The sequence below is a fragment of the Lissotriton helveticus genome, chromosome 6, assembly GCF_964261635.1.
Source record: "Lissotriton helveticus chromosome 6, aLisHel1.1, whole genome shotgun sequence".
Lineage (NCBI taxonomy): Eukaryota > Metazoa > Chordata > Amphibia > Caudata > Salamandridae > Lissotriton > Lissotriton helveticus.
In genome coordinates, this window is record NC_136067.1 from 1,739,080,263 (window position 1) to 1,739,105,319 (window position 25,057).

A 25,057-nucleotide genomic window follows, 5' to 3' on the forward strand; every position below is an offset into this window, starting at 1 on the left:
GTTCTCAGCAGGTCAGAGATCAGAAGGCAGCAGAGCAGCATTGCAAAACAGAGTAGTAGTTTCTCAGAAGAGTCAGTCAGAGCAAAGTAGCAATTCTTTTGCCACTGCAGTCTTTACTCCAGCAGAGTTCTTCCCAGGTCCTATTGTGTATGGATTTGATAGGGCCAGAGACCTGGTACTTATACCTAAATGTGTCTTTGATGTTGGGGTGACTTCAAAGGAAATCTCTGAAGTGCACAAGGATCCCTTTAAGCCCTGTCCGGCCTCAGACTATAAGTAGGGGGTAAATCAGCCCTTTGTGTGATGGTAAGACACAACCTATTTAAATGTAAGTGTGGCCACCCCTCCCTGCACAGGAAGACTATCAATATGCAGATGAATGTAGATGTATCCCATATCACACCCAACACTTCCTATGTTGTGGCTGTCTAGAGGGAATGTGTAAAGTGTTGCTGTCACCCAGCCCAGACATGTACTGGAGACAGGCTGCAGGCACACAAAGCAAAGCTAAGAGAAGAGAAATGTCCAATTTCTATAATTGAAATTTATGATATGTCAACATGTTTAGGGGAAAAGCACCTGCCCTTTAGCACTGGTTAGCAATAGTAAGGTGCTCAATGTCATTCAGCCAACAAAATGATACAGCAAAAAGCGGAGGGAAGCAGTCAAAAAGTTGCAGAAAGACCACTCTAAGGAAGAAAGGTCCAACACTACTCCACCATGGATGGAACTGTTTGTGCCGGACTTTGAAGGTGACTCTTCAGTGGGACTAACCTGGTCCTATATGTGACGAACCCTGGGCGTAGTTCGCCTATTTGCGCTACGCATAGCTACACGAAGTGCACTGAAAGTCAGCAAAACCCAGAAGCATTCTTGTGCCCAGAACACTCAGACATTTTTCATTGTTATGAAACAACGGCTCACTAAAGTCTCCTTCCAAGCCTTTCCAACTTCGCAGCACTATCTTTATTTTATACTATGGCACGGTTTCTAGGTTTAAACATAGACCCAACTACTTGCTCCAATATAATTCAGTGCACTCACAGGATGGGCACTTGAGGTGAATAGGTCCTAATTGGACCTCTGGAGACACATGGACACTTGTCCATTTCAAGTGAGGTTTAACACAACAAATAATACTTTTGATTTCAATGCAGTATGTTTCCTGTTGAATAAATTTTCAAAGACCAAGTATACTTTCCCAATTCTTTATTTGTTTTTTATCTCCATATTTCTCTCCTTTAACTGACTATAGAATCGAATTTTGGAGGCATATATATATGAAACAACCATGCAGTACAACAAGTCACCTTGCAGCGCTGTATGATAGGGAAAGGGCAGCAATGCAGGGTATTTAACATTTTATGGCGCATTACTGTCTTTTTCACTCTGCTGGTGCACAATATGCTGCCGAGCGCCAACCAAGTTGTGGCACTCCTGCCCGCCTTTGCATGGTGCCAGAGTGACACAAATCTTTTATAATTATTATTTTTTTATAACAAAACAAACATTTTCTCTGATAATTGACGTTTCCTCTGCATCATCCTATTTGATCTGGTGCTTTCCTTTGTTTTTTGGTAGTATAGTACGCCAGTCAATACTCTCTGAAGAGTGTCCCCTCCTAAAAGATGTTAAATACGTTCCTTACAAAAACATTTTTAGTTTGAGGAAGAATGCAAGATTGGAATGTTCCTACCCTCTTCTAATAACTAGGACTCCGTCATAGGAAAGGGAAAATTAATGCATACATTACCCAACACTCAGAAAGATCAAAGTGATGTTTTATGTTAATAATCTCAGGGTAGCTCAATGATATCCCATTATTGATAAGAAGAGCTATTGAGAACACAACAACCCTTTTCTACCTTCAAAAAGTAGAATTATTTGTATTTGGAAAACTCCTTCTTATTATCATTCCGGTATAAAGAGATGTACAAAGCTCTCAGTATAGATGGGTGGATAAGGACTAGTTTCTCTACGTTAAAATTTCAAAAGAGGCCTTATAAACATTGGGTGAGACATTGTGCATAGTCAGGATGTATCATTCTTTCATATTTTTCCATATGGGAAAAGCTGCAATTATCTTTTTCAGCCAGGTCACAAATGTTCTTTTGGCCTCCAATTAAAACATGTAAATGCAATGTTTATATTTGCCTATCGTTTGTTTTTTCCTTTCACACAAACCAGGCTTATGGGCAGCAGAATGCAGTAAGGAGATTTACCTAAGGCTTTATGATACTATCCATATTTAAAGATCAAATTTCTTTTAATGTTATTGAAATACATGCATTCTGTTTTGAGAAATACTTTATAAAAATGACAGCTCTAAAATAAGAAGACAATTTAGAATTATTTCTATATACATCATTGATTAAAATTCATTACTTGATTTGTTTAATCACACTGAGCTTATGTTAAGTTTGCACTTCACTGTAGTGCATGTTTCAATACGAATTTGGGTATTAGTGACAGATCTTAGAATAGAATGTGCAATGTATTATAAATGAGTGATTTAAATGACAAAGGCATATAAGCCATGCATCCTCTGTCAATGGATCTATGAGGTAATGTACAAAAACATCTGCATGACTTTGTTAATATTGAAAAAGCTGATGTCAATATGAATAATGATACATTCATGTATAAAAAAGGAATTGTATCTTTATTGACAAATTCACCTGTTGTGACCTCCATGTGAACCCCAACTCAGAAATACGTAGCCAGCATGCTTTGAGACCCAGACCTAAGGTCACTGATTGACAAGTCACAGATGAGGTGGCACGTAGCTAGCAGAAAAATGCATGAACAGGAAATTCCAGCTCAATCCCACAAATAGGTGCAGCGGCACCACAATGGCCCAGGGAAATTGGCCCCAATAAAGCACACATGGCCGGAAGGGTGCACACTGTCCCAAAAACACCATAAAGTCCAATGCCACATTAAGTTAGGAACACATAGCCAATCAGGACACACCACACACAATGCACACAGTCATCACGCCTCCCCATGCTGGTCGTCTGGGCATGTTACCCACTGGCCGCATTGTGTCCATGTAATGTCGAGGTCTACCTGGATTTCTCATCCAATACATTTATTTAAGACTCCAAAGACAGAGGACCACATTCCTTATCAAAAAAGGATCGTCAGAGCTATTTTATTGCATTCAATCAACTGTATAAAAAAAAAAAGTTCTGCCGATTCTAAATTGAGACAGTCTTCAGACCTTCTTATTTGCCAAACACCTTCTGTCTCTTGTTTTTTCAAGGTTTTTAATGTTCAAGCAACAACTGCTTCATTAAGACTGTCAGATAGAGAAACCTGTGTGTTTTCATGAAACAGTGAAAGGTTTTTCCTTAACAAAGGAATGCATTTAGCTGAATAACATAATTGAAGGAATGAAAATGATGTGTATTTGCTCACTGAATTGATTAGATAATGTTTCAAACTAAACCTTCCTATGTCATCTGTTGTATATTTGCCACAACTAGCAACAAATGCTGAGTATTCAGAATTCTGTTCCATGCTACTTAACAGACTGAGCAGGATGCCACATGGGGCACTTTACCCAAGTGCCTGATGTACATAGGAAATGTTCTACTTATGACCCGACCTGAACTGGTCAGAGCCGGTGGCTCCTCCCGCCTCGAGTGTGCCCGGTTCCGCTTGCCACCACCGCTGCCGCTGCCAAGTGGGTATCTGCCCCCAGAATTGTACCGGTAATTTATTGTGCTGTTTTATCCTCTGTTGTGCCCCTGCCCCTGCTGTAGCTTGCTTTGCCCCCTGCATTGTGCCCGTTATCGTCTCTTGGACCCTGTTTGTTTCTGCCCCCTGCATTGTGCCTGTGCTCTGTTTATTTATTTTTTCATTGTTGTGCCCCTGCTCGCCCTGCGCCCCCACGGCCGTCTCTATTGCTGACCCACCCCGCTCCCTGCCGCTGCTCCCCCGCGGCCCCACCCCCGTTCCCTCCAGCATCTACTTTCCCCTCCCTACTCGCCACCCCGCTCCCGCCTCCCAGATGCTCCTCCCTCCCACTGAAACCAAAAGGCAAGGCTTGCGAGGTGGGGAGCTGTGACCCGACCTGACCTGGTCAGAGCCGGTCGCTCCTCCTGCCTCGAGTGTGCCCGGTTCCGCTTGCCACCACCACTGCCGCTGCCAAGTGGGTATATGCCCCCAGAATTGTGCCGGTAATTTATTGTGCTGTTTTATCCTCTGTTGTGCCCCTGCCCCTGCTGTAGCTAGCTTTGTCCCCTGCATTGTGCCCATTATCGTCTCTTGGACCCAGTTTGTTTCTGCCCCCTGCATTGTGCCTGCGCTCTGTTCATTTATTTCTTCATCGTTGTGCCCCTGCTCGCCCTGCGCCCCCACCGCCGTCTCTATTGCTGACCCACCCTGCTCCCTGCAGCTGCTCCCCCGCGGCCCCACCCCCGTTCCCTCCAGCATCTACGTTCCCCTCCCCACTCGCCACCCCGCTCCCGCCTCCTAGCTGCTCCTCCCTCGCTCCGCCCCCCTCCACTCTCCACTTATGGCAGAGTGGCAACTGCGCAGCGGGTGCGCCCCATGCGCGCCGAAGGCACGCCAAAGGCAAGCCCGTCTACGCCCGTCCGCGCCTGGACCGCGCCCAGCGCCAGACCCCCTGGCCCCCGCCGAGGCCATCCCACCCGCCGGACGTACGATGCCGCCACCCTCACCGCACTCAATACCGGCCGACTCCCCGACTGCCACCGAGCCGCCCCAGGACACACCCACGGACCCTTCACCTGCCAATCCTGCAAGCTCTGCTGCATCAGGACCTACACTGCACCCGCAGACGCCAAGCAGAGCACCAACTTCAACCACCTGAAGTGCATCCTGCTCAACACCCGCTCCGTCCACAGACACGCCGTGGAACTATGGAACCTACTCGACACCACAACTCCAGATGTCGCCTTCCTCACGGAAACCTGGATGAACGCCTCATCAGCGCCCGACATCGCCATAGCCATCCCGGACGCATACAAGATCATCTGAAGGGACCGCATCAACCAAATAGGAGGAGGCATCGCCATCGTCCACAAGAACACCATCCGCATCACGACCAGCTCCGACGACACCCTCACAGCCACCGAACATCTTCACTTCCAGATACACACCGCCTACGCCCGTCCGCGCCTGGACCGCGCCCAGCGCCAGACCCCCTGGCCCCCGCCGAGGCCATCCCACCCGCCGGACGTACGATGCCGCCACCCTCACCGCACTCAATACCGGCCGACTCCCCGACTGCCACCGAGCCGCCCCAGGACACACCCACGGACCCTTCACCTGCCAATCCTGCAAGCTCTGCTGCATCAGGACCTACACTGCACCCGCAGACGCCAAGCAGAGCACCAACTTCAACCACCTGAAGTGCATCCTGCTTAACACCCGCTCCGTCCACAGACACGCCGTGGAACTATGGAACCTACTCGACACCACAACTCCAGATGTCGCCTTCCTCACGGAAACCTGGATGAACGCCTCATCAGCGCCCGACATCGCCATAGCCATCCCGGACGCATACAAGATCATCTGAAGGGACCGCATCAACCAAATAGGAGGAGGCATCGCCATCGTCCACAAGAGCACCATCCGCATCACGACCAGCTCCGACGACACCCTCACAGCCGCCGAACATCTTCACTTCCAGATACACACCGCCCCCAAGACCACACTTAGAGGCACACTCATTTACAGACCCCCAGGACCCCGCACACAATTCAGCGAAGACATCGCTGACTTTGTCAGCCCACAAGCCCTCCCCTCCGAAGACTATATCCTCCAAGGGGACCTCAACTTCCACCTGGAGAACAACAATGACAACAACACCACCACCCTGCTGGACAACCTCTCCAATCTCGGACTCAAACAACTGGTAAACACCCCCACCCACTATGCCGGACACACGCTCGACCCAATCTTCTCCTCCAGCAAGCACATCTCCTTCTAACACTCCAGGGGACTCCACTGGACAGACCACAGCTGCATCCACTTCAGCTTCAAAAAGGCCACGACCCACCATCACCCGCAACAGGTTCCCCGCAGAAGTTGGAACAAGATTACCACCGACCAGATCACCTCATCACTGAACCAGAACTCTCCTGCCAGATCAACGGACCCCAATCAAGCAGCCAACAACCTCGCACAGTGGATCTCCAACTGCGCTGATGACCTCGCACCCCTGAAAAACAATCCCAGCAAGCCAGGAAGCAAAAAAGCCTCTTGGTTCAACGACGACCTCAAGATCTCCAAGAAGAACTGCCGCACCCTCGAGAAAGCCTGCCAAAAAAACCCGACCACAGACAACATGACCACCCTCAAGCACGCCACCCGCAAACACCACCAGCTGATTCGCACCACCAAAAAATCTGCATTCAAGGATCGACTAGACAACAATGCCCACAACAGCAAGGAACTCTTCAGCATCATCAAAGAGCTCACCAACCCCAGCGCCGGCAACAACGACATCACTCCCTCACAAGAACTCTGCAACTCTCTCGCCTCGTTCTTCCACAGCAAGATCGCAGACATACACAACAGCTTCGGCGACCCAACCTCACCCCCAACCACAGATCCGAAGCCCCCCCCACCACCCTCCGCACCTGGACCCCGGTCAGCACCGAAGACACCATACGAACGATGAACACCATCCACTCCGGATCGCCAACCGACCCATGCCCCCACCACATCTTCAACATGGCCGACTCCGTCATCGCACCCCAACTACGGGACGTCATCAACTGCTCCTTCAACACCGCTACCTTCCCAGAAAGCTGGAAGCATGCAGAGCTCAGCGCCCTCCTGAAAAAACCATCAGCAGACCCCACCGAACTCAAGAACTACCGCCCCATCTCGCTCCTCCCGTTCCCCGCCAAAGTCATTGAAAAGACCGTAAACAGTCAGCTTGCCGCCTTCCTCGAATCCAACGGTTCCCTCGACCCCTCACAGTCCGGCTTCCGAGCCAACCACAGCACCGAGACCGCCCTCATCGCAGCCACAGACGACATCCGGACCCTGCTCGACAACGGGGAAACAACAGCCCTCATCCTCCTGGACCTCTCCGCAGCGTTCGACACTGTCTGCCACCGCACCCCAGTCCAACGCCTTAGCAACATCGGAATACACGATAAGGCATTGGAGTGGATCACCTCGTTCCTCGCTGGAAGAATCCAGAGAGTCCGCCTCCCCCCGTTCAGATCAGAGGCCACCGAAGTCATCTGCGGCGTACCACAAGGTTCATCACTCAACCCCACCCTCTTCAATGTCTACATGAGCCCCCTCGCAGCCATCGCGCGCCAACACAACCTCAACATCATCTCCTATGCCGACGACACCCAGTTGATCCTCTCCCTCACCAAAGACCTAACCACCGCCAGAAACAACCTACACGAAGGGATGAAAGAAGTAGCAGAGTGGATGAAGAACAGCCGCCTAAAACTTAACTCAGACAAGACAGAAGTCCTCATCCTGGGATCATCCCCCTCTGCATGGGATGACTCCTGGTGGCCTCCGGCCCTAGGCAGCGCACCCAAACCAACGGATCATGCACGCAACCTGGGCTTCATCCTTGACTCCTCCCTCTCGATGACCAGACAAGTCAACGCCGTCTCATCATCATGTTTTAACATCCTACGCATGCTCCGAAAGATTTTCCGATGGATCCCCACCGAAACCAGGAAAACGGTCACCCAGGCACTCGTCACCAGCCGGTTAGACTACGGAAACACCCTTTACACCAGAACCACAGCCAATCTGCAAAAAACACTCCAACGCATTCAGAACGCCTCCGCACGACTCATCCTGGACATACCTCGACACAACCACATTTCCAGACACCTGAGAGCCCTGCACTGGCTCCCCGTCAGCAAGAGAATCACGTTCTGTCTCCTCACCCACGGACACAAGGCCCTCCACGACCAAGGACCCAGCTACCTTAACAACCGCCTGACCTTCTACACCCCCACCTGCCAACTGCGATCATCCAACCAAGCCCTCGCCGCGATTCCCCGCATCCGAAAAGCCACCATGGGAGACAGATCCTTCTCCTACCTGGCGGCCAAAACCTGGAATTCCCTCCCCACCCACCTCCGTCGTACCCAGGACCACCTCTCCTTCATTAAGAAACTCAAGACCTGGTTGTTCGATCAATAGCGGACCCCCCTCCCCTAAGCGCCTTGAGACCCTCTGGGTGAGTAGCGCACCATACAAATTTCTGATTGGATTGGATTACTTATGCCTTACTTCTGTCTACAAATAGATGTGTAAATTACATCTTATTTACCAGAGTTAAAAAGCCAGTGAAGTAAGAGTGTTCATATTATTCAAATATTTCTATCCTACTCATACTTACATTTCACTCAAGGGCATTCCCTGGAGTGTGTAAAAGAAATGGTTAGGTAAATCCAATACGAATGTGGTGCACACCTAGAGGCTCATCTATGAAGAAGTCATGCAATGCAGTGCAACACGTTACCTTGACAGGGAAAGGGCTGGAATGTGCTGTATTTAAGGCAGAATGCAGCACACATAGAAACCATATCTGAAAATGCGTAAAAATCCATGTGAGTTGCGTGGCGACATGCATGCAATAGCCATGGAAGTCTTTCCAGGGCAGAATAATTCAACGCAGTGATTTGCACTGTGCTGCTTTACTCTAGATTTATGAAGCCACTCATAGCCAAATAAAGTGGCTTTGCGTGGCTTAAAATCTGACATAGAGGTTTATGTCACACATGAACCATGTTCTGTGGTGTCAACACGATGCATGTCTCTCATAAATATGCCCCATAGTGAGGTATAGCAACTTGATATTGTTTAAGTGCATTTTCATCACATCACTCATCTGCCCATATGGGTTATGCCCTTGACAACTACTTGCTACATATGTGACGTATGCTTGTTTTTGGAAAGGAAGGTCGGTAAATCATGTTTAAAGAAAGTGCAGATGAAGAAGAAATGTAGGACACCTGTAAGTTAATGTCTATTTTAGAAAATTGACCCCGATGTTCTTTGCAAAGTTTCTCTATTTAATGTATGGCAGAATACAACATTTTGGTTTATTGTACATTATTTTAGATTCAGATTCAGGTTGCATTCAGATTCACATACTGCATTTTGTATACCATTTAGTAGTACTACAATACTACTGCTAATTTACTACATAATACTATTCATAGACCTTCATGTGGAGAATTTGCTTCTGCCACTCATGTCTTTTCCTGTGTCGAGATCTCCACCCCTACTGCAGGAGTCTCTGCACACATAAATATAAATTATAGTTGAAAATGTGGAAGGGACAGGGAGAAGAGGTGGAAAAATGGAGAATGTATACTACTGAAGGGAAGGGGCTAATGGAGGGATATATAGGGTTGAAAAGTGATGTGCAATGACTCACAAAACACTAAGGGGCTGAATATGTTGTTGGCTGTCCATGGGATTGCCAAACCCGTGGTGGCGGTCCCTGGACCATCAGACTTGTGGTGCCCCCACTGTATTAGGATTATGGGAGCTGCTGTATTATAATAGTGGGACCACCACAAGCCTGCTGCAACCGCTGGGGAACATGGATCCCATGGCAGTAACATGGCAGTGAGAGGCCCTAATATGTAGCGGTGCCCCTGCAGCACCACCAAGCATATTAGGAATTTCCTCACCGCCATGGTTTTCATGGCAGTAAGGCTGCCATGAAAACTGTGGTGTTTACAAAAAAAAGAGGACCCCCAGATTCCTCATGGTCATGGGGGTGCTTGCAGTGGGGCACGTGTTGTGCCCACTTGTGTGCATTCAACCCCTTTCCTACACGGGATGGACTGCACTGTCCATGCTGTCAAGGAATGGCCTTTGATGCTCCCATTGCGGTGCCTTTTTAATGGACACCGCCATGGGACCACCAAGCATTGCCTGCCATACACGAGGAAATTTGCAACCAGGTGGGTGGTGTCAGTACAGATTTGGCAATGTGGGAGCAGGGCGTTAGTGTGGTGGCCTGCTACCACACAGCCAAAGTCGTAACCTGGCCCTAAGCCATTTCCAATTACATACAGCACTTCTAAAGTTACAACGGCCAAAAGGGACCCAAAACAGTAGTAATTGGTCTCCATCTCAGAGCTAGAGTAAGTTCAACGCCATTCATGGACAACCACTAGTAGTGAAACACACTCCTATAGAAAATAATAGAGATAGGGACTTAAAATAAATCTGTGTATGAAATGTCAAATTATTTAAAATCGCTAAAAACGTAAATAGATTTGATTAAATGCTACAAAAATTAAACATATTTTTGCATTTTATTTGAACATATTTATAACTTTTTTAAATCTATAAAGTAATGGAATAGCAATTTATATTGCAATGTAATAATATTATTGTTAAATAATTCTATACCTCACTTTTAAAAATTAATAATAAGTAATAAACATCTACACTTTTTCACATTAAATTGTAGTTTTTTAATTAAAAGTATTGAAATATAATTGTAATTTCACTTCATATAGTCAAGATATTTACATTACAAATTGTAATTCTTTAATGCTGTAATTATTTTGTTCTACACTTAAGATAGATATAAAAAGAAATTGATAATAACACTTAATATAAACATAGTTTTCTTTACTTTTTTCAAATTCAATAAACTTTTTTACTTTTCCTTATGCTTTACCATAGGAAGATCTCTGTCACAGAGGTGGAGATCTCGCTATGATAAGGTATAGGGAAGCTAAATACTAAATGAGAAGTGAAAATTTCGCAAGTCCAGAAATATTACATCTTTCTCCCTTTTGATTGTCTTAGGGGGATGCCCGATTACTATCACTGCCATTGGTCACGTTACCTGGTTTCCTCACCCCGCTTCCCGCTGCAGCCGCAGTGTCCTCGGGACTACGACAGGGCCACTACAAGACCCAGGAGGCCTCGCGACAATGTGGCAGGAGCTGCGCAACGCCTCAGCGCCTCCAGGCATATAAATCTGCATCAGGCCTCCCGTGGCACGGGACGTCCGATTACTGCCTTTACTATCACTGCCATTGGTCAAGCTACCTGGTTTCCTAGCCCGCATCCAGCTTCCCGCTGCAGCCGCAGTGTCCAGGGGACTACGACAGGGCCACTACAAGACCCAGGGGGCCTCGGGACAACGCGGCAGCAGCCACGCAACACCTCAGCGCCTCCAGGCGCATATATCTGCATCAGGGCTCCCGCGGCGTGGGATGCCCGATTACAGCCTTCACTATTACTGCCATTGGTCATGCTACCTGGTTTCCTCGGCCTGCTTCCGGCTGCAGCCGCAGTGTCTATGGGACTACGGGACTACAACAGGGCCACTACAAGACCCAGGGTGCCTCGTGACAATGCGGCAGGAGCCGCGCAACGCCTCAGCACCTCCAGGTGCATATATCTGCATCATGGCTCCTGAGGCACGGGACGCCCGATTACTGCCTTCACTATCACTGCCATTGGTCACGCTACCTGGTTTCCTTGCCCCGCTTCCAGCTGCAGCCGCAGTGTCCACGGGAATACGACAGGTCCACTACAAGACCCAGGGGGCCTCGCGACAATGCGTCAGGAGCCACGCAACACCTCAGTGCCCTAATGTGGATAAATCTGCATCAAAGCTCCAGTGGCGTGGGATGCGCCTGGGCAAACCCGGGCCAAGGGCGGGCCCGTTCTTGCCAGTCATCACCCAGAAGAGGCTGGGCTGGGCCAGGACTCTTGGTTTCACAGGAGAGTAGGATCATGAGACATTCAGGAGGAGAGTTCTTCCAAGTAACTTTTTTACCACTAAAAATTTGGCTGTTCATCAATATCAAGTACTAATGTATGGGGGTGGCTTAGCTTAGATTACTAATTGTACCCCATTTTGTGTACCCTTTGAGTTCATTGCTGCTACTTAATAACAAGTATTACTTCTCTTTCTCTTTCTGTTGGTGGGAGCAGAGGAGGTTGGTCGGGGCTTGTCGATATCATATATTTGTTTAGACTAAAAGGGAAGTAGAAATGGGAATAAGAAAATTGCCGAGTACCAGGCACTCAAAAAAGTCCACTGGAGATGTGCAGCAAACTCTACTGAGATATCTCAAGGGAGCAATGGGGCATTAGATAAACAAATATCATCAGTAGAGGAATCAATAGAGGCAGGTACGATTTCCTCTAATACTGAACCTGGAAGGAACACGGTGACATTAGAGCCCATAATGCAGAAACAAAAGGACTGCTCAAGAAAAAATGGCTGTATTCAAAACATATCCAATGAAACAATACTAATTGACTCTGAGCCTGACTCTTTTTCACAACCCCCACAGAAAAAGAAAAAGAATCCGAGTAGGCCACATAACAGGAACGATGAGGCCGAGGGTGGGATAGACAACACCTTGGACCCCTCGCTTCCCGGTAATTATAGACCTATTTCTTTGTTGCCTTGTTTGGCTAAGGTTTGCGAAAAGGTGGTCACTTTGCATTTAACCAACTATTTGACGAAGTCAGGCGCGCTACATCCTGTGCAATCGGGGTTTCGGGCCGCCCATAGCACAGAGTCGGCACTGCTGGAGGTGGCTGAGGCAATTAGGGACTGTTTGGATGCCGGCGGGAGAGCAGCTCTGGTGATGCTGGATCTCTCGGCGGCATTCGACACGGTTCCTCACTCTCTCCTCCTTGACCGACTTACTGACATCGGCATTGCAGGTACGGCGTGGAGCTGGCTGCAATCCTTTTTGGAGGATAGGTCACAACAAGTCTGGCTCCCCCCGTTTGCCTCGTCTCCTTCCCCTCTCTCCACTGGTGTCCCGCAGGGCTCTTCCCTTAGCCCCCTTTTGTTTAACATCTTTGTGACTCCCCTGGTTTACCTGGCGGAGTCACTGGGGGCTAGGGTGATGGCCTACGCAGATGACACGCAGTTATTGTTTACCTGGAGAAGGGGTGAGGACTCGGTCAACACGGCTCACGCTGTCTTTCCGCGGTGTTTCGCTGGTTGGCCAATGCACAACTTAAGTGCAATGAGGAGAAGTCTGAGGTGCTCTTGTTTGGAGCATTTCCTGCGGGCTTTAGAACCAGACTTTGGCCCCCGGACTTTCCACCCCCCCAATCAGACAAGGGCCTCGCAAAAAACTTGGGGGTCTGGTTTGAGGAAAATGTGAATTTTGCAACACAAGTCAAAAAACTTACAGGGACCTGTTTTGGCATACTTAAAACTTTGCGTAAATTCCTCCTCTTTCTGCTTGTGGAGGCTAAAGAAACAGTAGTCCGGGCATTGATCCCTTCTCGGTTGGATTATTCTAACGCACTTTTAGTGGGATGCCCAGGCTATCTGATAAAAAAATTACAGGTAGTCCAAAATGCAGCTGCTCGTCTCCTTCTGGGTCTCTCTTCCAGGCAGAGCGTGCGGGTCCATCTCCGCCACCTTCACTGGCTCCCAGTGAAGGCTCGCTTGAAATTCAAAATGCAGTCCATTGTCCATCGGGCTTTATATGGTTTGGGCCCACTCTACCTGCAGAAGCGCTTTTCTTTCTATATTCCTTCTAGGACTTTGCGGTCTTCGGACCAACTCCTTATTCAGAACCCGCACTTCTCACGCCATAGGTTAGGCGGCTGCTCTTTCACCCATAAGGCTGGCATAGCCTGGAATGAGCTTCCTCTCGCCCTCAGGAGGATTTCTGATCAGGTTATTTTTAAAAAGAATTTAAAAACACTATTGTTCTGAGACCATTCTTTTAGAGGCTATTTCTGTTCAGCTAGTGGTGGGGACTCAGGGTAGCAGCGCCGGGATACTCTGAGTAGCTGGGCGCTTTAAAAATGCAGTGTAACATAACATAACATAACAAAAACACCCAAGAGTTTAGGCGCCACCACTCCAAAACAAGTGAAACTGGGGAAAAAAAGAATGCGGAAAAGGCCCCTGGAAATCTAAAGAAGACACATGTAGAAAGAACGACCTCAAAAGTTTAACAGCCTTGGTTGAAGGGTTAGATCTTTATATACGAGTCACATTAGACAAAATGGGAGAAAGAATATCATCAATAGAAGTCTCCCTTGCCAACCATCTGCTCAAAGGGAGCGGCAAAAAAACCACCCCTGTTGTTCCCAGAAAAGAGAGGAATGACAACCGGGAAATGAGTGGGAATACTGATTCGGCTACTATTTACCCACATGTTACACAGGGGAAAGAGGTCACAGTCCCCAGCACAGAAAGTTTGCCAAAAAAATCCAGTGCACCCAATCCATTTTCCAACAACCGAACATGATTAGCTATCCTGCGAACACCTTCCAAAAAAGAGATTGAAGGGATGCCATCACAGACAAAGCTTTAGAGCATAGGCCTAACCATAACATCCATAACCAACAGTCTATGTTACAACCTAGCACATCACATCCAAACCCGCAAAATACTTACCATAGTAGTCATCGACACTTAGATCTCCCTCCAGCGGTAACACCGTATATAGTTATTCTGGCAAATGTGCCAAGATTGGGGATCTCTGAAAACAAAACTTGGGAAACACTCAGGAACAAAGCACTACATTGGTTAAGCTTGAAGGTTGGGTTTACTGAGCAACTCTTTATTGAGTTCAAAATGGCCCGGAGAGTTCAGTGGGTTGGTAACCGCAGAAAAACTCTACCAGGGGACTGTGTGGTCCTAACCTTTAAAACACCTTTGCTGATGGAGAACATTCTTTGGTGGGCAGGAAATAATTTGGTGTCAACAACAGGGATAAATATAGTGCCATTGGGCTTTTTCTATCCCCCACCTTTTAGGACAGAGAGAGGTGGCGCCATCAGAAATGAGGAAGCAATCAATCAATCAATCAATCATACCATTTGTATAGCACACTACTCACCCAGGAGGGTCTCAAGGCGCTTGGGGGAGGGGGTATGCTACTGCTCGAACAGCCAGGTCTTGAGTTGTTTCCTGAAGGCGAGATGGTCCTGGGTCAGCCGAAGGTGGATGGGGAGGGAGTTCCATGTCTTGGCAGCCAGGTAAGAGAAGGATCTTCCTCTGGCGGTGGCTCTTCGGATGCGTGGTATGGCTGCGAGGGCGAGGCTGGTAGAACGTAGCTGGCGGGTGGGCGTGTAGAAGGTCAGGCGGTCGTTGAGGTACTTGGGGCCCAGGTCGTGGAGGGACTTGTGTGCGTGGGTGAGGAGCCGGAACGTGATCCTCTTGTTGACGGGGAGCCAGTGCAGGTTCCTCAGGTGGTTGGAGATGTGGCTCCGTCGGGGGACATCCAGAATGAGTCGGGGGGAGGCGTTCTGGATGCGCTGGAGTCTTTTCTGTAGCTTGGCTGTGGTTCCGGCGTAGAGGGCATTTCAGAATTGCAGTCAAAACGTATTATTTGTTGGGGGGGATTTTAATTTATCACTGCATTCAAAAAATGATACCCTTACATGCGGCCTTACTGATGGGCATAATAGTAATCTATTCCACTTCCCTCACATAACCAATGGTGACTGCTTAAATGAGATGTTATTTATCCTAAAAATGGGTTTTGCGAACGATCTGTCTTCTCCACCAATTCCATTCTCACAGACCTTTAATGACAGAGGAGCAAATACAACTATAGATTCATCCTAATACCAAATTGGTATGCTCCTCACATATTAAATATTTGTACGCATAAACGCGCTATTAGTGACCATTTCCCAATTAGTGTGACACTATCCTGCCATCAGTCAACCAACAGAAGCAAAAATAGGAGGCTGTATAGGCTAAAAAATCTGGAAAATGACAAAATAAACAGTTATTCCTTAAAATGGAACAACGTTGATCCACAGGTGTTCACAAAAGTAGTGGTCAAAAATCTTTAATTCAATTATGAAGTGCTTAGACCCCCTCAATTACACACTCTGAGATAACTAAAGCAATTAGGGAAACTCTGAGAATCCAAACAAAATCGAGGAAAAGTAAGCAAAGAGGATGGTTTAATAAGAACTGTACTTGAGCATACACCGACTTGAAATTAGCCTTACACAAAAAGGACAGGGATGCATTAGAAATTAGATACCTTAGAAAAGCCTATAACCAGACAGTCAAATTAAGGAAAACTGAATTAAAAAAAGAAACTTGGGAGGAGTTGCATAAAAGTTGTATTAACAAGGACAGCACGGCTTTTTGGCGAGTAGTTAAACCCCCTTTCCTCACAATAGTTGAGGATCTCCCGTCATTAGAAATCGCGATAGACGAAAGACTTTGGATGGATCACTTTTCCGGTAACTTTGGTCTGGCTACTGAGGAGACTCATACGATAGTAGCTACAGTTAACACCAGTCTTAGTGCCAGTCTGAAAGTCTTCCCTATAGCCCTCGACTTTACTCTAACAGAGGTTGAGCTCGCCCTTAAGGCTACTAAAGGGGGTAAGGCACCGGGACCTGATGGGGTCCCAATTGATCTCTTTAAATATAGCATGGACTTATGGTCCCAGATACAAACAAGGGTACTAGTAGCTTCCTGCACTGTTGGTCTAATCGATTCATGGTCAGAGTCAATCCTGGTCCCGATATTCAAGAAGGGAGACCAACAGAACCCAGGCTGTTACCACCCCATTTGATTATTAGACACTTTTGGCTAAGTGGCAGGCCGTATAGTCCTTAACCGTCTCCAGCAATGGGCTTAGGATAAAAAAGTGCTGTCGGATCTCCAGTTTGGATTTAGGGAAGGATTGGGCACTATTGAGCAAGCCCTTAACCTTGCTCTTCTTAGGGGTAAATATGTAAACGCGAAAGGGGGAAAACTGTACATGGCTTTTGTCGACTTAACAGCCGTTTTCAACTGTGTAAGCCATGCCCAGCTATGGGGGGCTTTGGAAGAAATGGGTGTGGAGATCCCCATAATTAACTTTCTAAGAGAGCTCTATGGAAATGCCACTGCCAGGGTGCGGTTCGGTGCAAATGGGGAGTATACGGGTCCGATCAAAGTAGAGAGGGGGGTCAGGCAGGGTCGCGTCCTGGCGCCCTTCCTCTTTACACTCTATACAAATGGATTGGAACAGGCCTTGTTGGAGGGGTGCCAGGACGTACCACTCCTGCAGAAATGCCCCATACCTGCCCTACTCTATGCAGACGATGTCGTAATTATGCCCCGTACATCGCTGGGGTTACAACATGCCCTCAATATTTACTATGAATATATGGCAAATATAAACCTAAGAATCAATATTAAGAAAACTTTTGTAATGACCTGTGGAATAGGTAGCAGCAAATACACGGATATCTTTATTGAAAATAAAAAGGTGGAGGTTACTAATACCTATCCCTATCTAGGTGTCCTAATTGACAAAAAAGGCTCATGGCGTCAGGCAATCAGAACTAGGAAGTTACAATTTATGCGGACCACGACAGCGATGGTCAACTTTTCGCAGAGGCTGGGCAAGAGACCCCCGATGGAGATGCTCCAAATATATCAAGCCAAGTGTGTCAGCACAGCGACTTATGGGGCAGGAGTCTGGGGACACAGACCCGTGGACGAAATACAGAAAGTTGAGAATGCCTTTTTAAGGTACTTACTGGCGGTACCACATGGCACCTCACATTTCTGTGCCACACAGAACTTGGAATACCTTTTATCACAGATACAATAAAAATTCTACCAGTCCTATTATGGCATCGCATCTGGTCGTGCCCAAAAACATCATTTAATCGGGAGGTACTGAAAGATCTTTTAGGCCTTGAGAATGTCCTTAAGATTGGGTGGCTCAGTTATGTAAAAAACGTCCTGTTTGAAATGGGACTGCCAAAATATTATAGTAATCCTATCGTGCTAGCCCAAACTCCCAGGAGATTTGCAGTATAGGCAAACCAAGCAAACTGTGCAAAATAATTTACTGATGCAGACTCGCCATAGTATTCAACCGTATCTCACATATATTTTAAGTGTGCACAACAGATTTGTACTCACACAGTTGAGGCTAAACATTTCATTGCTTGGTTAGCTTCCCAGAATGAATGACTGAGCAAAAAATCTATCAAACTGCCCCTGTGACGAGGTATCACCCCAGTCATCGTTGCACGTGGTTCTGTTTTGTAAATATTACATTGAAATAAGGAAAAAATGGATTAAACCTATTTTAAAAATTTGGGGCATGAGACAATGTCGACCAGCCTATCTCGCATTGCAATGTTTAGACGCAGAATGCTTTACGAGAAATATTGCACACTTTTTGAAATCTAGTATTAGGCATAGGGACACCTTGTGAAAAATGTTTTTTATTATGAATTTGCCTCAGCAAATAAGTTTATCTTTTAACTTTTTATCACTTTCCATTAGTTTCAAGCTTAATACGAATAACCATGAATTTGCTCTTTGCACAGTATTTTTTAAATTGTAATGTCAAACTGTTTTTAATTATTGTTTTTAAATGTACTTTTATGGTTTTTCTGTACCATCAAATGAAAACCGAATAAAGATAATTTTGATTTGATTTGATTGTCTTAGGTTTTGAGAGGGAAACTCTGCAAAAAAGCCTGATTCACAAAGCTATTTCATGACGTCAGAGACAGTGGGTGAGCAAATTGCAAAATGTGCAAATTTTATTTTGTGATTAATAAAATGAACACATACTCATAAACAGATTTACTCACATGAAAATCTACAACAGTTTGCTAATAGCAAATAGTCCACTCTTCCATGAAGCTAAGCCATCCCTGTATGTTTCTCTTTTGGCACACATTGTGGGTGTTCCTAATCAATCTAAAAGCAAAAGCATAACTATTGAATGATAAAATAGCTTTTGGCACACTCTAAAACAGAGTGCACCCTTTGACTGGGATGACTCAAAAATTGTCCTCCCCCTATCATGTGACCTTGAGGTGTTATCCCCCTTCTCACTCCATGAGGACCAGGAAGCAGGCAGTATTTTACAGTGTTTGCTATGGCAGTTGCTGCAACCTGTGGAGATGCCAGATTTTTAAGAGTGTAATGTAAGTCAAGTGACCTGCATAAAAACGTTGCCCCTTTTAATTAATTTTTTCATCATTGTTATGTTAAGCCCTCTTATGCGGATTTGTAGAGCACACTATATCTCGGGTTAGTACCCTGGTACTGAGCCATACTTAGGGCCTATTTGGACGACTCAAAAAGCCAGGGGCCTCATTAATGAAAGCCTTGCGCCACCGATGCGTCACTTTTTCCCATGTTAAAAGTGACGCACCGGCGGCGCAAGGCGTTCATAAATAAGGCCCCAGGTCTTCAGCTTCTTGTGAAATTCAAGAAGTGAGAAGGAGTCTCTTCTGTGTAGTGGCAAGTCGCTCAACATTTTGGGAGTGATGTAGGAGAAGACTTTACCACTGGATTTGGTTTTCCATATGCATGGTATTTGTACAAGTTAGAGTCAGCACGAGAGAAGGTATCTGGAACGTTTGTAAAAGCAGATACGATTGTCGAGATATGCTGGGCAAGTGTTATGCAGTACCTGAAAAGAGTGGATGAGGAATTTGAATTGTGCTCCTTTTTGAATGGGGAGCCAGTGGAGTTCCTTCAGGTGTGGTGTGATGTGAGTATGGCATGGGAGTTTGAGAGTGATGATGGCCACCAAGTTCTGAATGGTCTGCAACTTTCTGGGGAGTTTTTGTTGATCCTAGCATTGAATATGTTCCTGTAGTCCAGCTTGCTTGTTACCCATGCATGCACAGTGGTTTTCTGGGTGCTGATTGGGAGCCAGTTGAAAATCTTGGTCAGCATCTTCAGGATATGGAAGTATGAAGCGGTAATAGCATTGACTTGGCCAGCCATGTCTAGTTTGATGTCGATGATGATCCAGAGGTTTGTGGCATTGGAGGTGAGCATAGGTGTCAGTCCAGCTCTGTAGTCCACCAGTTGCAGTCCCACAGTGATGTGCTCTACCCAAGGATCATGATTGCCAGAGTTGAGATTTAGACAGTTGGACTTCATCCGGTGAACAAGTTCAGTCATGCATGTATTGAACTGGTTCTGGTTTATGGGTGTTTTGCCTATGAGGAAGAGAATGGGTTGCATTTTATCAGCATAGGGCAGGATGCTGATGCCATAAAAAGTTGATTATGCTTGTTAGAGTGATCATGTATGTGTTGAAGAGAGTCAGGCTTAGGGAAGATCCTCGCAGAACTCAGCAGAAGAGGTTGTGGGTGTTCGAGTTATATGGTGCCTGTTGGACCTGCGGTTACCAGTCCACATAGGGTAGCATGGTCCAGAGCGGTTAGACCTGTCCGAAAGCAAATGTGTTATACTTGCATCACACCTAATACAGTAACCCAATGCCCATCCATCAAAAAGGACACACACACCTTATTTAGAAAAGTAGAAAACTTTATATTCTGTTTCAGTTAATTTTCTTGTTTTTCTCTTAGTTGCTAAGACAGCTGCATATTCACATTTATAACAGTGCAAATAATCTATTTGTTCATGTAAGCTTTTTCAATTTCATAGAGATAAGCTCCCTTGGCAAATCCCACGCAGGCATTTAGCATGCTAGTTCCCTCTGTCCCCTAGAATCATATTACATCATCTTAGGTCAAAAAGGGCATTTTCTTAATCAGATAACTTGAGTTGGCTAATTCAATATGATGCTGGAAAGAGAGACAATTGAACCTCAATATCACATCGCAGTTATAAATAACCCTTCAAATGTGCATTGGCCCCTCTTCCGGTGCATTTACTAGTGTGCCGATGAAGTCACTGTTAAAGTAGCCGACTAGGCAGATTAACCTGAAAAACTTGGTCTTCCCTCTGCCTCCGTCTTGCCATACCGCCAATCCCAGTACACTCCCCCTGAATCAACAGAGTTTTTTTGGTTTAGGGCACCCTAGTAAGTTCACGCTCTTCTCTCTCTGCCGATTCTGATGCAGCTATGCAGTTCCTGTGATTCTCCCCTGGCTTCCACCTATCTACTAAATGCCAGGAGGTACGCTAATTCCCCCAGGGTCAACAGGGGGTTCTGTTCCAATCCTGCTTCTCTCACTGCTTCGATCGCCCGACTTACTCCGGGCTTCCGGTAATGGCCAACAGATGGTATAGGGCTGAGTACTTGGTAAATAAGTCTCCCCACACCCAGCACAACTTCTAGGGGCAAGAGCGCGTCCCGTTTCAGCTCCGGGGGTGGCCCCCACGCACTCCAACCGTCTTACTGGGCTCTTGTAGCCTCCGCCCGGTCCGATGATTCATTTGCGCTAGCTCTTCCAGTCACTCAGTCGAGGCTCTGCTTTGACTCCAGCCTCAACGATGTCGGTTCCTCGCAGCTGACGAGGCCGGATCTTGACTGCAACTCCTTCGTCGACTCCGTTGGATCCGTGTCCCGCACTCTCCTCAGCTGACAGAGAGGAAGGAAGCAATGTGGGCCGGTCTGCTCTGGTTCCCGCCCCTTTCTCACAGCGCTCGCCTGGTGACAATCTCTGGCCCCTGCGCTGCCTCTACACTCGATCGGCTGTGCTGGTGTCCAGACCCGGGTCCTCCCCTCGCTAGCTCTCCTCACCGGGGGCCCAAGACCACAAAGCAGGCACTCAGCAATGGGGCAAAAGCGGCCAGCTGCTACAAGGTAGGTTTCTCCTACGACGGTTGGCCACAGAGAACTCAGGAGGGGGGGGAAGTATCGGCGATGATTTCACCAGATCCGCACCTTCTGTAGAATTGGTCCCAATCGAGTCACAGAGGAGAACAAGGGAGGGGTAAAGCGGGACAGTCTTTTCCCAATCAGATGCTCCCATTTGGTACTTCCCCAGGTCAACGATCATCCGCTCCTATCAGGGAGTTCAATGACGCTTTTCATAGGGACTTTACCAGGGTTCTGTGAGCTATTATCAATCAAACGCTGGCAGGGCTCAGTCAGTAGCCAGGGGGTGACGTCCTCAGAGTGGGGCTGCCGACCTTATAGGACGATCTAACCTCTATCAGTGCACCTACCTCCCTACACTACCGCCTCACTCCTCACCAGGTTCCCTCCAAACACTCCCTGGTCACTCCAAAATGGCCGCCCTGGTTCTGGCCTTTTATAGGCTGGCCTCAGGCTACCAGAACCAGCCGGAAGGTTCTAGAGCTTCCCATATAATCCTATGGCCCCAGATCCTGAGGTAAATAATTGTGACAGTTACAAGCCACCATTTTGTGTGTCTATGTATTCCCCAAGTCAAGAGAGCACCTAACCCCAAGGACAACACCAAAAATTCCAGTGGACATCAATTAAAAATGGAAAGAGTTAGGAGGCAAAAAGAGGACAAAAATAAATAAATAATAGGAGGGACCACCCAAAGGGCTGACAGGTCTAACAGTGCCACACTGACTGATTGGGACTTTCTGGTCAGGAGGAAGCAGATTCATTTGAGTGCATGTCTTTGGATTCGTACATCATGTAGACTTTGGATGAGGACAGGGGGGGAAACTATGTGTCAAATGCTGTGGAGAGGTCCAGGAGGATGAGGACCCCATTGTCTTCTCCATTTATGGTGATGCTAATGTCACCGGTGGCATCAAGGAGGGCACTTACCATGCTGTTGTTTGGTCTGAAACCAGACTGCATAGTGTTGAGGAGTTGGTGGTCATTGAGGTATTCAGTGAGGTGTCTGTTAATGATTTTCTCCAGGACCATGGTCCAAATGATAAGAAGGACATCGGTCTGTAGTTGGTGAGCATTGAAGGGTCTGCACAGGGTTTCCATAAAATAAGAGAAAGGCTACCAAGTGCAAATGGCCTCAACATTCACTAATTTGGAAACATACACTTGTTACTTTCCTAATTGCAAATGTTCATGAATGTCAGTATTTAGGAGAAGCTACAGAGACACAACTCTTTCTGAGTACTCCTGTAAATCTTTATTAATGCCAGCAAAGTTGAAAACGTTCTCCAAATGTAAGACTACATTTTTGCAGGCACATTCTAACTTTTATTGTGATTCAAGTGGGATATAGTAGATTATGAGATCTTTTTGCATGTTGCCCTCCTCCCCCCCCCCCATTTTTGATGGTCAATTACGGAACTGAGGAACTGGTGAACTGCTTTCCAGTGTATGTGCTGTGCCCCTAAATATTATTAAATTGGCTAATCCTTAATTTAATTATTTTTAACATTTTTGTAGACCATAGTATATGTTGTAGAAATACTTCCATGGCATGTCAAGTTAAATTCTACCCTTGGACTGCAGAACTTATTGAGTTAGTTTAGTTCAGATCAATAGTCTTTATTCGGTCATAGCAATGACCAGCAAAACTTAAAATTTAAATATATTATGTATCATTATTTTTTCAAATTTAGAGAATAATAAAAGGCTTCACACATCAAATTAAAACAGATTTAAAATATCATTAAATATTATCTATGCAAGTATTTGCCCAATTACATAAAATTACTGTCTTGGCACCCATAGTGATTAGTGCTCATTTAAAACTATTAGCAGTCTCATCATAGCTGAAATAAGTATCCTCACGAAGCATCCCTGCTAATCAGTTTTAATGTAAACAAAAATAGTTGATGACAGAGAAACAAATCATAGGGGTATCTAAACATTGTAAAAAAATCAATCCCTATTGGTGCGATGAAAAATGTTTCTGCTTTAAAAGTTGTTTCAAAAAGCACCTTCTCAAACTATTATATAAAGTGCAAAAAATATAAAATGTACTGTTGTTTGTGATCAGAGGTTATTACATGGGCAAACTGGAAGAGATTCAAACCAGGAGCCAAGGTTAGGGAAAGTACCCAAATAATGAATTGTAGTAACCTGAGCCTCATAACATAAAACCTATGTTCTGGTTTTCCTGCCCAAATTAAATACTGTTCTGTCCCATGCATTGAGAAAATAGCCAAATAGTTAAGAACTGAAATGAATCGACTTGCCCTTGTGATTCTATTCTCTTCATTTATCATAATACATTTTCCTTAACTATGGACTTGGTTTGGGGCCCAATGCAGGCTGGCCAATCAAAAAGCTTAATCAGGCCCACGTTGTTAAAGCTTTTATTGACATATGCCAGTCAAGGGAGAGAGCATCTGTGGTACAATTTCAGACAGTCGCCCAAAATATCTCTTGAAAAACCTGATTGTGGGCTACACCATACTTTAACCCAGAGTACCTTTGTCTTCTAAATAGCCCATTCCCAATTCACTGTGGAAGATAAACCTTGAGGTTGAGCCGACAGAGGAATTTGTTTTCAAAGGCATCAATTCTAGGTGGTATTTCGTGGCCCCACACACATGCTCCATATTTTCCCACACCCAGGCATTTAGACTTACATAGCTGGACCATCTCTTTGATTAGCTTCTGACCCAGTTGTTTTGCGGATCTAAAAATGGATTTGCTCACTGCTCCCATTTTCTGTATTCTCTGACTAGTCATGCTGTCCCATTACAGATTTACTTCTGAGTCATTAACTAGTCTGACACAGCTTTACCATTGTTGCCTGACTGCTGCAATGTAAAACATGAATAGAAACCTGTTAAAAGCTAAATTTGCACGCAAAAATGTATCATTTAAATATTTGTAAGTCAACCCTATCTAAGCCTTGCAAACCATAATTTGCAATTCATTTAAAAATGGGACATGCCAAGAATTAATGTTACCATGTCCCTAGACTATGGCATGTCTAGCTGTTCTAGGTAGAAAACCAGAGAACAGATTAAAATACTAATACTGCATAATGGGAATGGGAACAGCTAGAGAAAAAATGAAACCAATATTTTCAACAGTTATTAATAATCGGATTCAATGGTGAAGTCGGAGTTTAAAAAATCTATGTAGGAAAAGTAACTTTTAGAATGTTACCCTTTACCTTCATGAACTGTGGGAAGGCCAATTTATAAAGGCCTCTCTCAGCTCCCCTTTGTTTCTGAAGCCCAGGAATAGGTGTGAAAGAGTTGTAAATGGCCTGACAGGAGCAAACAATTGGCTGGTCCGAGTGGGCAGCATTGACTCCTCTGAACTTCAAAGAATATTCAGAGTGGTGGCTGTGGCAATCCTGTGATAGCACACTGTCAAATTCTGCTTGACAGGTGTGCTGAGCCATACATAACACTTATATCACACTTGAAAGAGAGAGAACAAGATGCCTTGATGATTTTTGTGGATCTCATCTGGTTGCTGAAGGACCCTGCATTTGTCCTACCAGACATCTG